The 22,481-nt window shown below is 47.7% G+C and overlaps 1 protein-coding gene across 3 annotated transcripts in view; it reads left to right on the top strand.

Annotated features, from left to right (window-relative positions):
* The first annotated feature begins 1,082 nt into the window (after window positions 1-1,082).
* Dennd2a (DENN domain containing 2A) overlaps window positions 1,083-22,481 on the top strand; it is a 94,215-nt gene continuing 72,816 nt past the window's right edge. For 2 of the 3 annotated variants that reach the window (XM_029478945.1, XM_029478946.1), the window contains exon 1: window positions 1,202-1,332. The gene's annotated coding sequence lies outside the window, so the exon portion shown is untranslated. Of the gene's footprint in view, window positions 1,333-22,481 lie in introns of all 3 variants that reach the window. The other variant, XM_029478947.1, reaches the window with a different exon arrangement.

The raw sequence follows: 22,481 nt of genomic DNA, 5'->3' as shown, positions 1-22,481 counted from the left end.
ACTGGCTGGCACCTACCCTCAGGGCAGATAAATTGTCACTGTCAGGCCTGAGCACTTATCATCTGGTGTTCCTCTGCTTGGACCCCTTTGCCTTTAGCATAACATTCAAGTTCTGCCCAGGCCACTTGAATCCCTCCGGGCCTACCCATCGATCCTTATTCCCTCTCACTTCTTAAGGGTCCCCCAAATACCATGATGGGACTCCTCCACAGTCACCAGTCACACTCTTCCCTCTTTTCAGGCTGTCTTTTCTTGCCCTGTTTCTCCACCTTCTATAACTGATTCACTATCGCTGGCCACCAAAGCCCCAGAGAATGCCCCAGCCTGTGTTGGATTCCTTAAGGCCCCCACGGCATTTTCAAGTGGACTCCGATTTGGCAATCCTACTGTCTTAAAACCTCCTGTGTGTGTGCTTTGACTGCGCCCTGTGTACATGGGACCTGTGTTGCTGTAGAAAGCCAGTTCTCTGATCACTTTTCCTGACCAGGGCTTGGGACCCATTCTGTACCCTTCTGTAGGGAGGTGGGCCCCTGTATCCTTATGGCGCCGGCTCCTGAGTTGCCTAGGGGCAAATATGGACCCTTGGGTCCAAATAGCTTGTCTCATGACTGTGAGTTGTTGCTTATGGGCAAACTGGGCCTCGAAGGCCTATCTCATGACTGTCAGTTGCTTGGGGGCAAATGTGGAGCCCAATTCTGCCGGAGGCGTCCACCCTAACTGCTCAGAAACAAAGCAAGGGCAGGGAGTGTGGCTACAGCTTTGGTGCTGTCTAAATCTGGTCCTCGGCCCCTGGCTAAGCGCATCTCAAGAATGGACCTCGGCCAGGGTAGCAGAGAACCGGTGCGGCGATCTTCAGCACAGAAAAGGTTAAGCCACCGTCTCTCCCACCCCTCGAAAGGCGAGGGGGCGAGTGAGTGCGGCAGAAGGTCCTGTTTACCGTGGCTCCCCTCGGCGGCCGGCCCTGGGAGAGTGGTTGCTGTGGCAACCGGCCGGGCGCCCGCCAGCTGCGGATTAGCTCACTGGAGCCGCGGGATGGGTCGGGAGGAGGGGGCGCGCGTCACTGCAGACGGTCGCGGCGCAGCCCAGGGCAGAGGAAGGGGCCGCGCGCGCGGGAGGCCAGAGGAGACGCAGCACGCCTCCGAGGCCGGAGGCGGCGGGGACCGGACGGGAGCGCGCGCGGCGGGGACCCGAGGGGCTCGCGGCGGCCCGGGGAGGCCGCGCGGACAAAGGCGCGGAGGGCAGCGGGCCATGGCGCCCCAGGCCCCCGCCGCCCCTGCCTCGGGCGACCGCGAGTTGCGCCCCAGAACCCGCGGAGCCGCCGCCCGTAGAGAGGTAGGGCTGGGCGCCGGAGTGTGGGCGACCTCGGGGGAGACCCGGGAGGGTAACGCGCCGGGGCGACGAGGAGACTGCAGGCGCGAGCCGGGGCTCCTCGCAGGCGGCGCTGGGGACTCTTCAGCGGGGCCCTGGGGACCCGCGCAGGAAGCGATCCACAGCTCTTTCCCGGGTCGGGCTAACTTCAGGGCCGAAGAAACTTGCAAAAACTGGGCAGAGCCCGGCCCTGCGCTGTGCCGGAGCTCCCGGGCGGCTGTGAGTGAGTACGCGCGTGTGAGACCGAGTGTGTACGCTGGGGTGGGGGAGTCCAGGCGGCTCTAGTCGGGATTTGTCGTGTTGGAAAGTGGGGTACGTTGAAGTTTAACTTCTCCCACTTTCCTCCCAAGGACGGAGTTGGGAGTAGATGGAGCCCAGGGTAAGTCTCTTAACCACACAGGATATAGTCCTGTGTAGGAGAGTCACTATGATATGGAGTCAGACCACTGAGCCAGAGGGAGCTCAGCGCCTGGAATCCTGTAGTGAGAGGCAGAGACAGGAAGCTAAGGAGTGCCTTCCTTTGGCCCTGGATTGGAACAAGGAGAGTGCTGGGACCCTGATTTAACCAGTCTGCTGAGGAAGGAGCAGGCTGACTTCTGGCCGAGTGTTCTGATGGCTTTCAGGGTTGTGACTATAGCTCCCCAAAAGACAGGTAATTGTGGAGTGTGGTAATAGTGTTATAATAGGCACTTTACAGTAATTTGTTATGAAACACTTGCACCTGCTGTAGTTACTATAGAAAAGCCTTTCTCCTTCAGTACCAAACACCTGAAGAGTTGAATAGGCTGTTTAGGGAATGGACCACAGAGGAGAGAAGTGGAGATTCAGAGAGGAAGCAGAAGACAATCAGAAACAGACTGTTTATTTATTTGAGACAGGGTCTCAATATGTGACCCAGGCTGGTCTCAAACTTAAAGTCCTCCCTTTTGTCTTAACTCTCTAAATTCAGGATTACTGGTAGACAGTCAGGCTCAGTTCAGGGACTTGTTTGTTTGAGGCAGGGTCTCAGGTAGCTTAGACAGACCTTGAACTTGATTTTGAATTAATTTTTTAAAATGTACTATATCTTTATGAGTTTCCCTGAATGTATGTCTGTACACCATGTTCATGCTGTGCCCACGGACGCTCTAGTGCCTATCCTCTAGGACTGGAGTTCGTTACACACAGTTGTGGGCAGCGATGTGAGTGCTAGGAATTGAACCCAGGTCCTCTGGAAGAGCATCCGGTGCTCTTAACTGATGAGCCATCTCTCTAGTCTCTGAGTTTACCTCCAAAACACTAGAATTACGGGAGCGTGGCACAAACCTTTATGAGATGCTAGGGATCAAACCTGGGGCTTCCTGCATGCTCGGTAAGCTCTCTACCAACTAATCTATGTCTCCAGCTCTGAGACTATTTTTTAAATTAAAATAATTTTATTGCATTTTTATTTATTGTGTATGTGCTACTAGTCATGTATGTAGATCAGAAGACAAATTGTAGGAGTCAGTTCTGCCCTCCCATCATGTGGGTGGTCAGGATTGAACTTACAGGACATCAGGCTGAGCCAAGTTGCCATTCCTCAGAGACTGTAAGGGATGGTAAGGAGGGAACTGGGAGAGAGCTTCCTGTCTGGATGTTCATTCTGGAAGAATGCACCTGCTGGGACTTACTTCACTCATATAAATGGGTCTGCATGCTGGTGACTGGGGACCCGTTGGTACCAGAAGCTACCATTCCAGTCTGGCCTGGCTATTCATGCTGTATGCTGAAGAACCAGGAGAATCCAGAGAGGATGCCTGTGTATGCCCTGGGAGTCACTCCACCATGAAAGTGCAGGGAAGCCGGGCGTGGTGGCGCACGCCTTTAGTCCCAGCACTCGGGAGGCAGAGGCAGGCGGATTTCTGAGTTCGAGGCCAGCCTGGTCTACAAAGTGAGTTCCAGGACAGCCAGAGCTATACAGAGAAACCCTGTCTCGAAAAAAAAAAAAAAAAAAAAACCAAAAAAAAAAAAGAAAGTGCAGGGAAGGTTATCTGGGACAGAGGAGACAGCAGATGCAAAGTCACCCAAAGGTGAGAGAGGCAGGCATGGGGGGAGAACCCGTGAGTCTGCGGCATGGAGTCAGAGTCTCTACCTTTCTCCCTGCCGCCTCCCTTGTGCCTGCATCTTTCTGTCTGTCTGTCTGTCTGTCTGTTGTCTGTCTCAGCAAGGCAGGGCAAGGTGGAATGTGGAAGGAGGAGTTCCTCTGAGTAGGAATGATAGACTAGCTCTGTGGTTTAGAAGGCTCACTCTGGCCTTGAGGCCAGTGAGACCTAGGCTTTGCAGCCCTGTTGCATGGCAGTGGTAAGGCAAGAGAAATGGATGGGGTCTGGAGGTTGAAAAGTAGGCAAGGGTGATGGGTGTGGGTACGGGATGAGGTTACTTACACTAAAACCAACCCCAGAGATGTGCAGCAGGAGAGGGCAGAAGAGGGGCGACATTTTGAATGGCGTGAATGGAGCAGATTGCAGCACTTGGACAATGAACTTGGCTTCCAGTTTTCTGGCAGCTTAGGAACAAACAAAAATGCACTAGATTGCATAGCTTTGGACTGGGGACAACAGAAAGCATACAAATGAACTTTCAGAACAAATTTTTTCCTGGAATTGAACTCAACTGGGAGTTCATCAGAGGAACTTCATGTAAAGAGTAGAGAGTGACAGAGGGGGGAAAATAAAGTCTTCATACGTAAACAAAATGACAAACACAGATAAGGCAGAGAGAGAGAGAGAGAGAGAGAGAGAGAGAGAGAGAGAGAGAACAGGAGAACAGTCTGGATTTGGTCAGGGTGGAGTGTCAGCTTGGGTGTAGCCTTGAGAGCAGCATTTCGGTTTCCTTCCTGATTGACGGCCCAGATCCTTCTGCCCTCCGGCCTTAATTCTGGGTCAGAATCTAAAGGGGAGGGCAGGATTCAGCAGATCTGAACTCCTCTGCCCAAGAGAGGTCCCAACCATGGGGGTGCTGTTTGCACAAGGTGAAATTTCAGAAAGAATGAGCTGGGAAGTCCTGCACAGCGCGCACAGGTTTCTTAGTGACCCTTCCCTCTGACGTCCCCACGAGGCTGACAGCCTTGTTATTGAGCCCTGTAAGCTTCATAACAGGTCTCACATTATTGGCATTGAGGAAGTGTGGGGTTCTGCTCTCTCCATCACATGTCTTTTCTCTCTCTTCCTTTCATTTGTTTGAAACTTCCATGTGTATGGGTGTTTGCCTGCGTGTGTGTCCATGTACCACGCGTAAGCCTGGCAGTCGTAGAGGACAGAGAAGAGGATTGGATCTCCTGAAACTGGAGTTACAGATGATTGTGAACTGCCATGTGGGTGCTGGGAATCAAACCCGAGTCCTCTGGAAGAGCAGCTGGTACTCTTAACTGCTGAGCTACCTCCCCGGCACTCCGCGCCTCTTTGACTATGAGACAGTGTTTCACCATGCAGAGCCTTACTGGTCCTTTTCCTCAGCCTTCTGTATTAGTGCTTTTTCTATCGCTTTGATAAAACACCATGACTGTGGCAACGTATAGAAGAAAGAGTTTATTTGGAGCTAATGGTTCCAGTGGTTGGAGTCCAATACAGCAAACCAGAGGTAGCAAGTAACACAGTCCTGGCAGTCGCTGGAGAACCCAGCTGGGGGCTCACATCTCAAGCCACAGACGGGAAGCAAGAGCTAACCCAAAATGGTGTGAGACTTTTGAAACCTCAAAGGCCACCTTCAGTGGTGTACTTTCCACATTAAAGCCATACTTCCTAATCCCCTCCACCAACTGGGGACTGATTATTCAAATGCCCAAGACTTATGGGGCACATTTCACCTGAACCACCACAGTCCTCCGAGGGGTGAGTTACAGGCGTGTCCCACCATGCCTGTCTCAAATTTCTAAATATTTTAAACTTGTCTTACACCTTAGGATGTATATGTAAGTGCCAGAGAGGGACATTTTTGGAAGAGGAGGGGTTGTTTTGTGGTACCAAAGTCAAATGCAGGGATTCATATGTATAGAAGATAAGCACGCTACCACTGAGCTACATCCCCAGGCCTAGGGAAGGAGACTGTTTTAAAGATTAACTTATTTATTTTGTGTATGTGAGGGCATCAGATCCCATTACAGATGGTTGTGAGTCACCATGTGGTTGCTGGGATTTGAACTCAGGACCACTGGAAGAGCAGACAGTGCTTTTAACCACTGAGCTACCTCTCCAGCTATTCTTTTAAAAAATAGCTGGTGTTCCCATTTCATCTCTGTACCAGTTAAAGAAAAGAAAACAAAACAAAACAATCTGTGATAGTGGTCCCTGAGTATCAGGTACTTTTTGCTTGTTTAGTTGGTTTGGTTTCTTAGGGGGTGGGGGTGGGGGAGGGGTGGAGATGGGAATGGGGGGAGGGGTGGGGCGAGGGTGGTCTCCAGATGAGTTTAAGTTTCAAAGTCGAAGCTCTTGGCTCCTCCCCAGAACGCAGATAAACCTTGGGTTCCAAAAGGACTCAGGGGACATATGGGTTATATCACAGGTACCAAGTAGCCCAGGCTGACCCTGCTTGGGGCTGTGTGTCCCACAGTCTCTGTGTAGCTCTTGATTGCTGTTTCACCTTTAAGTCTATACAGATCCTTCTGTATCGCTCTGGTGGTTACCTTGTTCAAGGCTGGGGGTCAGGGGTTCCTTCCCTGAGTCTACCTTGGATACTAGTGAAATGATCTGATGGGAAATGGCTGACAGCCACACACTTTTCAAGCTGTGAGATCTTACTGTTTCCTTAGCCACCTCTCAGTCCACATTCTATTTTTTTTTAAGATTTGATTTATTTATTTTATTTATATATATATATATATATATATATATATATGATGAGTACATTGTAGCTGTCTTTAGACATACCGGAAGAGGACCTTGGATCCCGTTACAGATGGTTGCTGGGAATTGAACTCAGGACCTCTTGAAGAGCAGTCAGTGCTNTTTTTTTTTTTTTTTTGGTTTTTCGAGACAGGGTTTCTTTGTATAGCCCTGGCTGTCCTGGAACTCACTTTGTAGACCAGGCTGGCCTCGAACTCAGAAATCCGCCTGCCTCTGCCTCCCGAGTGCTGGGACTAAAGGCGTGCGCCACCACGCCTGGCTTGCAGTCAGTGCTCTTAACCACTGAGTCATCTCTCCAGCCCTCAGTCCACATTCTTGTCCCTCTGTAGCATTAGGGACACAGCCTTGGGCCTAGCCAGCAGCCTCAAGTGTTCATGTGTGAACCGTTTCACAGCCAGAACCACTGGTCTCCTCAGAATCCAGAGGCCAGCCCAGGCTCTGTTGAAGGTCTTCTCACAAACTGTAGCAGAGAGGCTGCTAGACCTGCCTGCACTTGCAGGACAGGAGGCAAGTGATCAGCTCAGCCCTCGCCTTTGATGCTCAGAAGACAGCGCTGTGCAGAGAAGCCACAGTCAGACCCTTGCCCTGGTTTTATAAGCAGAGGCTGATTCAGGCCAAAATCAAGTCACTTTGTACAGAACTTGGGCCCTGTATCATCTGGGCCAGAGTCATGGCCCCTCCATGAGTTACAGTCCTTCTCTAACTGCTCAGTTTGAAAAACCAAGTAATGGTGTTTCCCCCTAGCCTCGGGGGCAGGGTGGGGTGACTCATCCTTGCAGCAAGTTTAGGGAAGAGGCTCCCTGCCCCCAAGCTCCAGGGCATGGGAGGGCATCAAGCTGCGGGGGAGGGGTCAGGCTAAAGACCCATGACTGTGACTATGGCTATGACTGAGACAGTGACTAGCTACTCTTTCTGTGAAGGTGGCTCTCAGTCAGACACTTGACAGACTAGGAGTACAGTGTCAGTCAAATTCATCCCCTTTTGTGTTTTGCTTTCTTAGAATCTATGCTTTAAAATTTTCACTTTTATGCCTATGTGCTCCCATGTAAGCTAAGAGAGATTGTGTTCACTATAAAACCTTTTAGAGCCGAGCAGTTTTAATCCCAACACTCTGGAGGCAGAGGCAGAGGCAGGGGGTTCCCTATGAGTTTGGGGCCAGCCTGGTCTACAGAGTGAGTTCCGGGACAACCAGCACTACACGAAGAAACCTTGTCTCGAAAAACAAAGCAAAACAAAACCGGAACCTTTCAGCAACGTATAAGGAGACTGTGATGAAAACATATCCCCTATGCTCCCTCCAGCCTCAAAGAAGGTTGATGTGTTGTATATAAAACAAATCCTTTTTCCATTTCTTTCTTTACTGGGAATTGAACCCAAGGCCTTGCATATGGTGGACATTCACTCTACCAGTGAGCTGTGTCTAACCTTTTAATTTAAAGATTCGTTTTATCTTTAATTACGTGCATGTGTGTGCAGGTGCCCAAGAAGGTCAGAGGTATCAGATTCCTCTACAGCTGGAACTTCAGGTGGTTGTGAGCTGCCTGAAGTGGGTGCTGGGAATCGAACTCAGGTCCTCTGCTCCTAACCCTTGAGCCATCTCTCCAGCTTCTATTTAAGTTTACACACACACACACACACACACACACACGTACAGAGAGAGAGAGATATTGAGTACAAGAGAGATTTAGTACAAGGGTGCACATGAATTTATGAGCACCAAAGCTCATGGAAGTCAGAAGTCATTTTGGGAGATTTAGTTTTTTCCTTCTACCAGGTGGGTCCCTGGGATCAAACTCAGGTTACCAGGCCTGCATCAGGTGCCATTACCTGCAGAGCCATGTCATCAGCACCATATCCAATTTTTTTTTTTTAGATTTGTTTATTTATTATATGTAAGTACACTGTAGCTGTCTTCAGACACTCCAGAAGAGGGAGTCAGATCTCGTTACGGATGGTTGTGAGCCACCATGTGGTTGCTGGGATTTGAACTCCAGACCTTTGGAAGAGCAGTCGGGTGCTCTTACCCACTGAGCCATCTCACCAGCCCCCAATTTTTTTTAACACCACCCCCACTACCACCTCCTACTCCCTACAAAAGCTTCAGTCTATAATCCTGACTGGCCTGGAAATTTCTGTGTAGGTCAGGCTGTCCTCAAACTAAAAGAGTCCTCCTTCCTCTGCTCTTGTTGCTGGAAAGGCTTTGGTCACCTTCCTGGGCCCCCCTTTTAGCTTTCTGTTTTCAAACAGAGCATCACTAAATTGCCCAGGCTAACCTTGAACTCACTTATAGCCTGAGCAGGCCTTACCTTTGATATCACTGTCCTACCTACGATTATAAGCCTGCATCACCAAGACTCCTAGGTCTTTTTTCCTTTGCATAGGTATATAATATGTTATATATATATATATATATATATATATATATATATATATGTGTGTGTATGTGTATATATATATGTATATGTATGTGTGTGTCAAAATGGAACATTTCTGTAACAGAATCACAATATAACAACATTTTATAAGAATAATTTCACTTAACAGCCTTCTTTTTTTTAAAAAAAATTTATTTAATTTAAGTATATGGGTACACTGTCATATCTTCATACACACTAGAAGAGGGCATCAGACTCCATTACAGGTGGTTGTGAGCTACCATGTGGTTGCTGGGAATTGAACTCAGGACCTCTAGGAAGAACAGCCAGTGCTCTTAACTGCTGAGCCATCTCTCCAGCCCCCAACAGCCTTCTTTTTAACAGCTGCCTGCGGTGCCTCTGTTTAAGTTAATTTGAGCAAACTATCAATTATGGTTCAATTTTAGTTACTGCAAATGATGTTGCCACAACTCCTGGCTCTAATATTCCTGTCAGCTAAATTCTTAAAAGTGGAATTGCTGGCTCAAAGAGGATCTCAAAGCCCAAGCACTTATTGAATAGCATTTGTGCACAGTCGCTCCTGTGAAAATGAAGTTCTGATGGTCTCTTTAAAAATTATATATATTACCTATCGTCTTACTTCACTTGTCCCCACACCAGCTCCATGCTGAATTCATTATGAATTTTTATTTAAGTTTATATGAAATTAAACTTTGTGGTATGGCACATTCAGAAGCAGTTTGTTATTTTGAGGCTTGTTAAGTATAAAAAAGACAGCATGGTAAAGTTTCTAAGGAAAATGGGATGGATTGTTAGCTAACAAATTGTTTCAATTTTGTCTCTTGCTGTAGCTTTGACTTGAGTTAGTTCTGGATGGGTGTGGTAGCACACCCCCTAGATGCTGAGGCAGGAGGATTGTGAATTCCAGGACAACTTGACCTACATAGCAAGACCTCTATAGAAAACAAAAAAAAACCCAAAGCAACAAGAAAAATGTGCCATATGGTTCCTCCCTTTTTTCTCTTGCATTTATTCATTTATTTATTTATTATGTTTATTTTTCTTTTATTTTTGTAGCTACTTGGCTAGCTTCCAACTCACTATGTAGTTGAATATTATTACAGAACATTGCGCATGCTACCTAGTCAAAGTTCTACCAACTGAGCTGCCCACTTCTCCCTCGATTTCCTCCTCCTCGGAAGATGGAGTGAGAGTCCAAAGATACAAATCTGACTCAACGGGAGTTCTCTGCAAATCCATACTGGGTGACAGATGACTTGTGTACAAGCCAGATTGGGTCTTTCGAGTGTAGCTCAGGAGCAGTGTCTGTCTAGCATGCCTAAGGTATTACCCTACAGATAAGGGGGTGGTCACAAACTGGGGGCAGACTGAAGGTAAAATTGGGGAACCAGGTATGCTGACACATGCCTTTTAACCCCAGTCCTTGCAAGGTGGGGAGGGGAGGCAGAGGCAGGCAGATCTCTGTGACTTTGAGGCCAGACCAGTTTACACAGTAAATTACAGGTGAACTAGGGCTACTTAGTGAGACCCTGTTGAGAAACGAAGAAAGAAGGTAGGTAGGTAAAATAGGGCTAGGTATGTGGCACAGTTGGTACTTGCTAGCACTGAGGAATCCCTGGGTTCCTTCCTCCAGACTCACTCACGCCCCCCACCGCATAAAACTTACCAGGCTGTAGCCAGGCGTGGTGCTTGGCGCTGCATACCTCTAATCCTAGCACTCAGGAGGCAGAGGCAGGCAGATCTCGAGACTGGACTGGTCTATATAGTGAGTTCCAGGATAGCCAGAGCTACATAGAAAAACCCTGCCAAATAAATAAATAAATAAAATAAAAGCACTAAGTGGGCTTACTTAGCTGCTTATAATTGGAATTCTAACCCAGTCACCTGCATGGGGTAGCTCACAAATGCCTATACCTCCAAGTGCTCTGACACCTGCTTCTGGCCTCCATGGGTGCCCAAATACACGTTTGCACACACCTGTGTGCACACAGACCCACCCATATACAAGCACACATTAACCAACTCAATCTCTTTAAAAATCATCATTAAGGGGGAATATTTTTCCTTTTCCTTTTTTGAGGGACTCACTATATAGCACTTAGCTAGTCTGACACTTAGCTAGGAACTTGCCACCACATCCAGCTGGCTCCTTTTTGAAGAGAAGACAGGGTCTTGCCATGTTGCAAAGGCGGCCTCCTGCTTATGATCCTTCTGCCTCTACCTCCGGCCTTGCTGGGACTGCTTATGTCTGCCCCTGTACTCAGCATAAGTAAAAATGAGTTTTCCACAGGAGCGTAGGCAGAACTGGGCAGTCCTGGAGGCTGTAGCTTGTGGTGTTGCTGGCAAAGGCTGAAAGCCAGAATCACTTGTTCTTCTGACCCAGTTGGCTGAGCAGAATAATTTGGTACTACTCTTCTGTCTCCTGGACTTTTCTTGCCCTCTAGAGTTAGAACCTGGGCCCAGGAAAGGAGAGGAGGCAAGGCAGATGCTGAGGTTTGTGAGTGAACTGGTTTTTCCTGGTCTGAGTCAGTGGAGGTGGGTACTGTGCCTGTCTCTTCCAGCTCACCATGGGACAAACCTCATCACAACAACCTTCCTTAGGCGGGTTGTTAATTTAGTGACAAGGGAGTGGATGTTCTTGTTTGGTTCCTGGACACGTGTGAGATGGCCAGCTTGAGACCCAGGACATCCCTTACAGGGGAGGGCGACCATTCTTCATAGACTTGGTCAGAGATGGGGGCAGTAAGACAGGAGATTTCAGATGCCACTGGCTGGCTGTTCTGGGCTGCTCTACCAGAGCATTGTGTCTGACTCCCCAGGGGCAGAGGAGTTCTCTACTTCATCCTTTAGGCTACAGGTAACATTAGTTCAGCCTTGGACTGGAGTAGGTGACTGTCTAACTAAAAAGAATATATATATATATATATATATATATATATATATATATATAGGCATCCTTTGGTGGCTGTCACCCTTTCCATCTGGCCCATGTCATCGTTTGTGTTCACAGCAATCAGCATTCACAAAGCTCCCAGGACATCAAAGAGGTCGCAGTGATCTCTGTTTACCTCCCAGCTGACTGAAGCATCTAACATGATGGGAAAGTGGCGGAGAGGGGGCAGAGCTGTTTAATGGCTCTCAAAACAACCAAGCTTAGTTCCCAGCTGCATGGGCAAGACCAAGAGAGCCGCTTACTCCCAAACACAGTACAGCCAGGATGTCTGGCCTGGGCCTCACTGCGGAGACTGAGGTTGCCTCTAGCTACATACATATAAAGCATAAGGCCCGGGATGACAGTTTGTTGGAGGGAAAGAGAAAGCAGCTTTCAAGATGAGGGGAGACACTTTGCAAATGGAAGAGTACAGAGACAAGTCTCCAAGTTTCTTCCCCCGAAGTCCTGAAACTGGTTTTCACCTCTAACCATCTATAAATACAGGGGCCAATTCCCCATGATCATGGCTGCCGATCCCTTTTTGGAAACCAGGTCATGGCTAATAGGAAGTTTGCGTAGACTGATACCTTTGTGCCTCTGGTCAGATCCTTGAAATACTGCTATGCTAGTATAGGACTAGTCACCTAGAACCATGTAGAATGGCCATTAAGGAGTTAACCAGAAAGCAGTTCTGATTGGCTGGTGCCCATATCCTGACTTTCTTACATATGTATGTATGTATGTGTATGTGTGTGTGTATGCATGTATGTATGGATACATGCATGTGGATATGCTGCTTCCTCGCCCTGGATGCTGTGCCACACTAGTTGCCCATAGCTGTCTCTCCCCCCACTTCTTACTGTTGTGCAAATGAGAGACTGCTCTGGTGTGCAAGGGGTCAGTGAGAGGACAGCTTTGTGGGGCGTTTTTCTCCTTCCTCCTCTATGTGGTAGATGTCAGGGATCAAACTCAGGTCTCAAGATCTGCAGCTCTCTTATCCACTGTGATATCTCTCGAACCCCTCTTTTGCAAAAAAGATCTCCACTGATCACCCCCCTCATTCTCAGTAGCCCTAGAGTGGGCTAGACAATAGTAGAGACATAAAAAGAAATAAAACAAATTCAGTCAGCTGTTATGAGCCTAGAGTCCCAGTTTCTTGGGAGACTGAGGCAGGAGAATCACTTGAGTTACTGGCCTGGGCAACAAAGGGAGGGCTGGAGAAATGACTCATGAGTTAAGAGTGCTTACCACTCTCTCAGAACCAAAGTTTAGTTCCCAGCACCCACATCAAGTGGCTCACCACCACCTCTGGTCTTTGCGGGGACCCAAACTCATGTTCAGCGTGCACACACACACATACACACACACAATTTTTTGGTGATTGTTTTTGGTTTTCAAGACAGGGATTCTCTGTGGCTTTGGCTATCCTGGAACACTCTCTGTAAACCAAGCTGGCCTTGAATTCACAGAGACCCACCTGCCTCTGCCTCTGCCTCTGCCTCTGGAGTACTGGGATCAAAGGCCTATGCCATCACATGCTGCCTATATACACAATTTAAAATAAAATTTTATTTTCATAAGATAAAAAGTCCAATGCACATATAAGGCCTAGAGACAGCAATGTCAGAAGCAGTGAGCAGAGGGTGACGTGAGATCCCATGTGGCTCACCCCTCTCACAGACATCTCATTTATGCTCAAATCTCAGCCCGGCCCCTTCAGAGCTGTTCTTTCTCTCTCACTTAGCTCACTGCTCTGCCTACTCTACACTACTGGTCAAGCCACCCAGACCTTAGTGTGTGCACAAGAGAACAGCTCTTTCCTGCAGGCCCTCCACATTGCCTAGGGTAGCAAACACTAGCTAGTTTTTCCGTCCTGCTTTGCAAGTGCCTTCCGTTCCAGCTCACCGGCCTTCTGTCTTCTTCTGTCTCCTCTCAGCATCCTAGCTTGCAAGTTTTCCTATTTCCAGAGAGTAGAGCCCATCTGTTATGGCTCCTTCTCTGAGGCTGACGCTTGCTTTATTGCTGAGGCTGGGCTCACGTTCTGTTTCTGAGTGCTGGGATTACAGAGGTTTTCCATCATGTCAGACGGCTGTACAGTTTCTGTTGCTAACACAGTACCAGAGGCCGAGCAGGTTATAAAGAAAAGAGGGTTTTGTTAGCTTGGTTCTGACCCAAGGTCAGCAATATCTGGCAATGCCCTTTCTGTCAGAATCCTGAAATGATGCAGGACATTGTATGGTCGAGTCAGGGAGCTGGGGATACCTACCAAAGCTGGCTTTTAAATTTACAAGCTGTTTAATAAGAGGTTTTTGTTTTCCGTTTTGTGGTTCTGGGGTTTGAGCCCATGGCCTCAAGCATGCTAAGAAGGCACTATACCACTGCATCTCCAGGGAAACTGGCTCATGAAGTAGATCCACTTTTTAGATAGTTCAGTGACTCAACCTGCTAATTGTGTGACTGGATGAATTCATTCATAAGGCCAGAGGCCTAATCATCTCAGGGTTCTCTCAAGGCCTCACCATAATATCTCAGAACGGGGGCTAAACTTCAGACAGCTTCAAAGGGACCAATGTTCAAATCGTACAGCAAGTCTCATCTAAGAACTTGTTAAGTTCTGCTTTCTGTGAAGGCGGCTGTGGCTCTTAGCACAGCCCATTCGGTGTTACAGGGTTCACTGCCCTCCTGAATTCCTTAACACTGCCCACTCGGTGTTACAGGGTTCACTGCCCTCCTGAATTCCTTAACACTCGGTGTTACAGGGTTCGCTGCCCTCCTGGGTTCTTATACCTTTTGTTTCATATTTACCGCTGTAATGGTAAATTCACACCTAGGCAGAGTCACTGGGATTTTTGTTTGTTTGTTTGTTTGTTTGTTTAATGTAATATCTCACATTTCCTGGGCCTGGTATGTCTTATATGTCTCTCTGTTTGTTTTTAAGACAGAGTTTCTCTTTGTAGCTCTGACTATTCTGGAACTCCCTTTGTAGACCAAGCTGGCCTCGAACTCAGGGATTTCTGCCCCCCTGCCTCTTCCTCCAGAGTGCTGGGATTAAAGGCTACACTACTACACCTGACTTCCAACCTGGCTTTTTGTCTCGAATAGTAGCAGTTCTTTATTGCCATCATACTGTCTGGCATTATGTCTCATCTGACTAGCTTAGGGCAGAGACTAATTCTTATACTGGTGTGTTCCAGACAGTAACAATGCTGTGTCCTGCTTGGTGATTGAGTTTATTGGTCAATTTCAAATCCATTCATGCTGCCTCAGATTAACTAAATTGTAATTGAAAGACCATTTTTCATATCTCAGAATTTAGCCAGTGAAGAAGAACATACTCGCAGGCGTTACGAAACTTTTGAGTACAAAAACACCAGGCTAAGATAGTAAACAGACAGACCCGGGCCTTAGCCCACAAGAAACTGAAAAATAGCTCTGGCTGGGGAGGTCAGGACAGACAGCAGGCTCGGTGACCCCTGGCGAACAGAGGCTGAGGGTCATCGTGTCCTGGGTGTCTTGCTTCTACTGCAGAAGAAAGGGGCTCAGCTCTTGGAAAAACCAAAATGTTCTCAGATCATGTTGCTGCTACGGTCATTTGCTCAAGAGTTTGCTGGTGGATGTGTGAGCGTGAGGGTGGAGGGTGGGTGTTACAGTGCTGGGGATTTATCCCAGGGCATTGTTAATGTTAGGTAAGTCCTCCCTCTATCATTGAACTACACCCCCAGCCTGGTCTGAGAGAGTATTTTAGGTTTCATAGAACTTGGGAACAATCAGCCCTCTAAATGAGTTGAGTGCACAGTCCTTATCAATTCAGGACCCAGCATCATCAATGCTAGTATCACTTGCCAGGGTGAGGCTCACTTTAAAAAAATCTCAGCAGACATTTGTTGAGCACTTCTCCCAGAATGTGCCAGAGTGTCCCACAGGTACAGCCTCACGTCATCCTTTCCAAGGTCTTGCAAACTTTCTGGTAAAACCGAGAGGCCTGGGGCATAGAGAAGAACTTGCCAGAAGGCCTGCAGCTCTCAGGTTCATTGGAATCAGAGCCTGAGTTCCAGAACCATCCAGACCCTCTTTCCCAGAAACTTCAGGGGAGCAGCCAGGGGGGCAGCCAGGGGAGCAGCCTTACTAAGCTGTGCCGCCCTGCGGACAGCATGGAAGGTGACGGCTCCCTCTAAGTCTTTTGTCCACATGTGCTGGCTGTGGGCCAAGCCTGGAAACTCTCTGCTCATGGAAAGAAAGAACAGAAGCCAGCAAAAGAAAAAAAGGGTGGGAAGGAGGCTGAGGGGGAGGAAAGGAAGAGAGGGACAGGAAGGGGAGGGAGGGAGGGAGGCAACACAGCTGGAGCTGGGGTGGCTGCCAGGAAGCAAGTGAATGTGACCTCCAGGTGCACTCCCTCCACTCTGCTCACTCTGCTCTGGTCTACACTGCTCAGTGGTGTGGTGTGAACATCCAGCCCAAAGAGGCACAGGCCACAGTGCTCTCTGGGTTTCCACGGCCCTGGACAGATGAGCAGGGTGGCCCTTCCTCCTCTTTGTGTTATGTGCAGTGAGGTCAGGTTAAGGCAAACATCAGGAAAGCCTGCAGAGAGAAAGAAATTTCAAACGGCAGTGTATGGCTTCCTCTGGAAGTGTAGGCGACTGTACCAGGGCACGGCTGGTGGACAGGGGGCTGACATTTGGCTGCTTTGAATGCAGTCAGTTCCGTTGAGTTGAAGGCTGTACCCCACCCCCCGGACTTCTGGAATCCTGAGTCTGACCACCTGTGTTCATTCAGGCATGGGCAAAGTTCATCCCGCCAGATGTTTGTAAAGGGGGCAGTCGTAGATTTTGTGTGAAGATGGAATGAAAGCCAGATGTGGGGGTGCAGGCCTGTAACCCCAGCACCTGAGAGGTGGAGGCAGGAGGATCTGGAGCTTAAAGTCATCCAAGGCTTGAACAGAGAGAGTTCAAGATCGGCCTGGATTACATAGACCCCGTCTCAAAAACTGAACAAGGACCAGAAAGATGGCCACCCACTTAAACAGCTCACAGTGCACCTTACCTAGAAAATAGTAAGTGCTCAGAGGGTGTGGTGTGGTGTGGTGGTTCATACCTTTAACGCTAGCATTACAGGCACAGGCAGGTAGGTCTCTATGAGTTCCAGGCCAGCCAAGGCTACATAGTGAGACTGTTCCTCCCTCCCGCAAATCAAAGCAAAATAAAACAACAACAACAACAAAAACCAAATAGTGAGTCCTCAGTAGTTCTAGGTATCTGTTCATCATTGCAGCATTAACATGGGAAGCCTCAGATAAAAATACATAAGTGACATTTGAAACTTAACTGTAAGAGAGCCAACACGAGGGCTGGCGAGATTGACTGCTCTTCCAGAGGTCCTGAGTTTGATTCCCAGCACCCACATGGTGGCTCACAAGCATCTGTAACAGGATCAGCTGCCTTCTTCCTTAGTACGAGTCAAAAAGTCCAAATGCTGATTTTTATTTTCTACAAAAATACAAGGAAGAACATTCGGTAGGACTCTTTCTTTAGGTAAAGGGCATATTTTTATTTTATTTTGAAATAGAGTCACAGTGTAGCCCAGGCGAGGTGTTTGAGCTACATATGTTTGCGGATGACTTTGCAGTACTGAGATTACAAATGTGTGCAATCAACCCAGCTTTTGTTTTGTTTTTTTGAGACAGGGTTTCTCTGTGTAGCCCTGGCTGTCCTGGAACTCACTCTGTAGACCAGGCTGGCCTGCTTATTTTTTTTTATTACTTATCTATCTATCTATCTATCTATCTATCTATCTATCTATCTATCTATCTATTTTGCTACTGAAAAAGTATCATATCATATGTATGCATTCTTACTTAGCTATACTTCCAACTTCTAGGTGTATATGTTTTCTTAAAGATGTAGTGACTGAACCTGAGGCCTTCTATGTTGGCCAGACTGGTTTTTAACTTTCGTCCAGGCTCTCGAGATGGCTCAGCGGATAAGAGCACTGACTGCTCTTCCGAAGGTCCTGAGTTCAATTCCCAGCACCCACATGGTGGCTCACAACCATCCATAATGAGATCTGATGCCCTCTTCTGGTGTGTCTGAAGACACCTACAGTGTACTTAGACATAATAATAAATAAATCTTTAGGCTGGACTGAACAGGGCTGTAGCAAACTAAAATTTCCAACAACCACATGATGGCTCACAACCATCAGTACAGCTAAGCTACAGTGTGTGTGTATATACACACACACACACATATATATATATATATATATATATATATAGAGAGAGAGAGAGAGAGAGAGAGAGAGAGAGCATTACTGCTAAAAAAAGGGGGGGTTAACCTTTGCATCCTCCATCTTCAGTATCTGAGTTGGGATTGGTGGTCTGTCTGTCTGTCTGTCTGTCTGATTCAACATCCTAATAACAAAGACCATTAACTTACTTGTTTCTTTCCTTTTTTGTTTCTTTGTTTGTTTTTCAATATAGGGTTTCTTTATGTAGCTCAGGCTATACTGGAACTTTCTCTGTAGTCCCGGCTGTCTGTGAACTCAGAAATCTTCCTACCTCCCAAATGCTAGGATCAAAGGCCTGCTTATGTACCACTACATCTTGACTAGACTATTACTTCTTTTAAAAAACAAACTAACAGCCAGATGTTGGTGTCCAACACCTTTAATCCCAGCATGTAGCACATGGCAACATAGCAAGATCTGCCTTTTCTTTAAAAGGTCAGCCAGGTGGCAGTGGCACATTCCTTTAACGGAGGGAGGCAGGGGCAGGTGGATCTTTTGATCTGGTCTACAACATGAGTTCCAGGGCAGCCAGAGCTACACAGAGAAACCCTGTCTCAGAACTCCCCCCCCCCCCAAAAAAAAAGCACCCCCCACTTCATTACATGTTATATATTCTGTCTGTCTGTCTGTCTTGGTGTGTGACCATCTGCCACAGCAGATGTGTGGAGGTCAGAGGGCCCTTTCAATGTGTTGATTCTGGATAGTCTCCGCCCACCATGTGGGTCCCAGTGATCAAACTCAGACTTGAAAGCCCTTCGCTTGCTGAGTGGCTCCTCAGTCCAGAACAGCACTTCTTCAAATAAAATTCACTAACTTCACAGCTTTCGGATAATTCAGAAAAAAACAAACAAAAACAACTTGGGAGAAGAGAGAGAAGAGGTTGGGGAATACAGCTCAGTTGGTAGAAAGCTTGCCTGGCACATATGGGGCCCTAGGTCTAATCTTCAGTAGTCCTGCCTAAACCGGTGGCGGTGGTGCATGATGATAGAGGTGCATGGCTGTAATACAAACACTTGGAGGTGGAGGTATATGAGAAGTTTAGGTTCATCCTTGGCTAAAAGGTGAGTTTCAATGCCAACCTAAGATACAGGAAGCCTTGTCAGCAGAGGACAGCCATGTGTGTGAGAGAGAGGCAGAGAGAGAGGCAGAGAGAGAGGGAGAGAGAGAGAGAGAGAGGAGAGAGGAGAGAGACCCTCATTCCCTTGAGCAGCTCTGTACAGAAGCTGAGTCATCTGAAGAAAGGACTAGGGGGGGAGCCAGGCGGGTGGGTGTGGATGAATGATGGCAGTAGCCTTGGGTTCTGCAGGGTCTGTTCCTGCCTTTCTCAGCTCCACAGGGAAGGCTCCGGAGCCCCTGGGCTAGTGCTGTCATTTCCAGACCTGACTTCCTGTCTCTCTCTCCCCTGTGTGTGCGTTTGGGAGTATCTCCCCATGGGCTTTTCTAGCTCATTATGTGCCCCACCCCCTTCCTCTTTGAATCTCCTCACTAGACTAGGGCTCTTTAGGAGCACAGTCATTTGCAGGCTGGGTTCCCAGTGACCCAGGGGTCACGAAGAGAGAGCCGCTGAGGCCAGCAGGAGGATGTGGCAGCCTGGGTCAACCAGTGTAGGCGTCACTCCCAACAGGGTCCTGGGAGAAGGGGCTCCGCACTTCCTGGAACCAATGACTCCATAAATAGAAGGGTGGGAAAAGTGGGAAGAGATTTGGGCATCCTCTCCCTCCCAGCAGCCCAGCTCTGGCTTCTGCTCCTGATGCTGTGAGTGTTTTCATTCACGTATGTCCCCGGCAGCTGCGGGGTGAATGTGCAGTCTGCTATCTCGTGTAGTGTAGGTCCCAAAGCAAGAATTGAATAAGCAAGGAGTGGCTATTATTTGGTCCTCTATCTGGAGTGGCCACTCATTAAATTATCTCAGGATACACTAGTTGTTTGTTCTGCTTTTAGTGGGTGGCAGTGGTTTTGCAATGCAAAGAAATTTTACACACTTTCTAATGTGGTGACTTCATTTACTTCATCTGGGGCTCAGCACACCCTCTGGTTTAGCACTTAATACCTTCCCAAGTCTTCAGAGAAACAGGTCTTGTGGCCATCTGCCTTACTGAGACTACAACAGACATTCCTGGTACCTCCAGAGTTATAAGGAATCAGCCTCACCAAGGAAAAGGGACTTCCTGGAAGCAGTTTTCCTAAGTTTGTGTTGAAAGCTGTTAGCTCACACCCAGTCTGCTATTCAGGCTGGAGGCAAAGGGCTGGGGGGCTTGGGTTTCATTAGTGGCTGTCTAAGTTAGGGTTTTACTGCTGTGAACAGACACCATGACCAACTCTTATAAAGGAAAATATTTCACTGGAGCTGGCTTACAGGTTCAGAGGCTCAGTCCATAATCATCAAGGCAGGAGCATGACAGCATCCAGGCAGACATGGTGTAGGCAGAGCTGAGAGTTCTGTATCTTCATCTGAAGGCTGCTAACAGAATACTGGCTCCCAGGCAGCTAGGATGAGGGTCTTAAAGCTCACACCCACAGTGACACACCTACTCCAACAAGCCCACACCATTGAATAGCGCCACACTCCCTGGGCCGAGCGTATACAAACCATCACAGTAGCCTAGAGAGCTCAGCTTCCACTAATGAACCACACGAAGGCAGATTCCTCTTCAAGACTCTCTCTCCCCTTCCCTTTCCACTTTGGAAAATAGGTGTATACTTATTGAACATAACATTGTGTGTCAGCAGAGATCCTTTGTGTTGTTTAAACAAAGATGATGATATCTCATCGAACCTGTGGACAGGAGTGCAGGCTTCCCAAAGAGGGTCGGAACTAGGTCGTACACAATCGCCTGCTACCATCATTCTTTCTCACTGCTAGGCTCTGTGTTCCTTAGCCCACAGGGAGGGAAACAGCTGCTTTATAGCAACTGTTTCCTGTTCCAAACCCACAGAAATTGACCCAGCTTCCCTAAAGTGGAATCTGATTGGCCAAACACAAGTTGCCCCTTAGAGCCAATTAGCCGGGATCTGTTGCTAGGGGTTGCGGGGGGAGTGAGTCTCTGGCTTAAATATGGCTGTCAGTGGCCTTGGGATCTGTGGTTGAAGGCAGGGAAAGACTGTAGAAGGTGATTGATTCTCTGCAGGGTAAGCTAGCCCCTTTCTGTGCATGAGCTACCTGCTACCTGTGAGTGTTTTCTTTAAGCATAGCATTTATTGAGCTTAGCTTTTTTGCTTCTTAGATCCTAAAGTCCACTCAGTGAATGATTTGGGAAAATAAGGATTTGGGGAAAGATACAGCTATCCTGAGGCTTAGTGCTAGATACTGTTCACCTACTTCAGGACTCTTTTTATAAATTGAAATGGCCTTCCTGTTATGATCAATTCATTGTATTCAGTTGTTACACTATCAAAATTTGAGGTCAATTTTTCACTGTGTAAAAGAAATTTAGAAAAAGAAACCTGTATCCAGCATGTCCCTTGGTCACCCAACCTCCAGAAGCCCTAAGTGACCTCTAAGCTACTTTGTCTGTGTGGACTGGCCTATTGGGGACATTTCAAATAAATGAAATTATACAGTATGTGGGCTTTTAAAAAAGAGTCTTAAAAATTATTCTTTTATTTAATGTATGAGTGTGTATGTGGTGCAGGTGGGCACCTACAGGGTGCAGAAGCCCTGGGTCCCTCGGAGCTGCAGTAACAGGTGGTTATGAATCACCAGATGTGGGTTCTGAGAACCAACTTCATGTTCTCTGTGAGAGCAGTGCATGTTCCTGTCCATTGACCCGGACAGGCCAGATCTCACTCCAGACCCAGATTCGTTTTATTTTAAATCGTGTGTGCCAGTGTTTCTGTGTATGAGTATGTTCTTTCGAGGGCAGGTGCCCACAGAGGCCAGAGGCATCAATCCCCCTTGTGTTGGAGTTAGGTGGTTGTTAGCCACCCTACCTAGGTGCTTGGTACCAAACTCAGGGGTCCTCTGCAAAAAGAGTTGTAGCACGTGTCTGTACTGCAGTCCTTTTTTATGGCTCAGTAATATTTTGTTATATGGATATACCACATTATTTATCCATTCATTGGCTGATGGTTATTTGGAATTATTTGTTCAATGTTTCCATTTTATTGCTTTCTGGCCATTATGTGCAATGCCCCTCTGGACATTTCTGTAGAATATTTATGGGCATTGGTTTTTGTTTTTTCAGGGCACGTGTTACTTCTGTTACTAGTTGTGTTTGTGCTTAGAGCAATCAATGCCTGGCAGACTGTAACTGTCAGTTTCCTCACCCTGACCATCCCAGAAGGTCATGAATGAAAGTTATTTCCTGCTTGTTGCCCTTAGAAGCAGGTCAAGCTGCTCCAAATAGCCTGACCCTATGGGGTTCCTGAGGTTACTGTCTCCATCGGGGCCTGGCAGAGCTGAGATTCTCGAATCAAGTCTTAGCGAGGTGATGATCCCGGGTCATTCTTATCTCGGGTGTGTAGGGGACGAAACCAAGGCTTGAAAGGTGAAAAAGTGAAATATGGGATTTGGACTAGAGAGATCTGCCTGGACTCCCAGTTGTTTTACTTAAACATGGTGATAATAAGCAAGCCTCTGACCCTTGATTTCATTTTTAAAGTGAGGCCAATTGCTAGTGGGTGGACATCTAGTTCTTCAGG

Source organism: Mus caroli, chromosome 6 (genome assembly GCF_900094665.2).
Source record: "Mus caroli chromosome 6, CAROLI_EIJ_v1.1, whole genome shotgun sequence".
In the NCBI taxonomy this organism is placed as follows: Eukaryota; Metazoa; Chordata; class Mammalia; order Rodentia; family Muridae; genus Mus; species Mus caroli.
The sequence above is the reverse complement of the archived record's forward strand: the minus strand, read 5'-3'. Positions and strand labels throughout refer to the sequence as shown.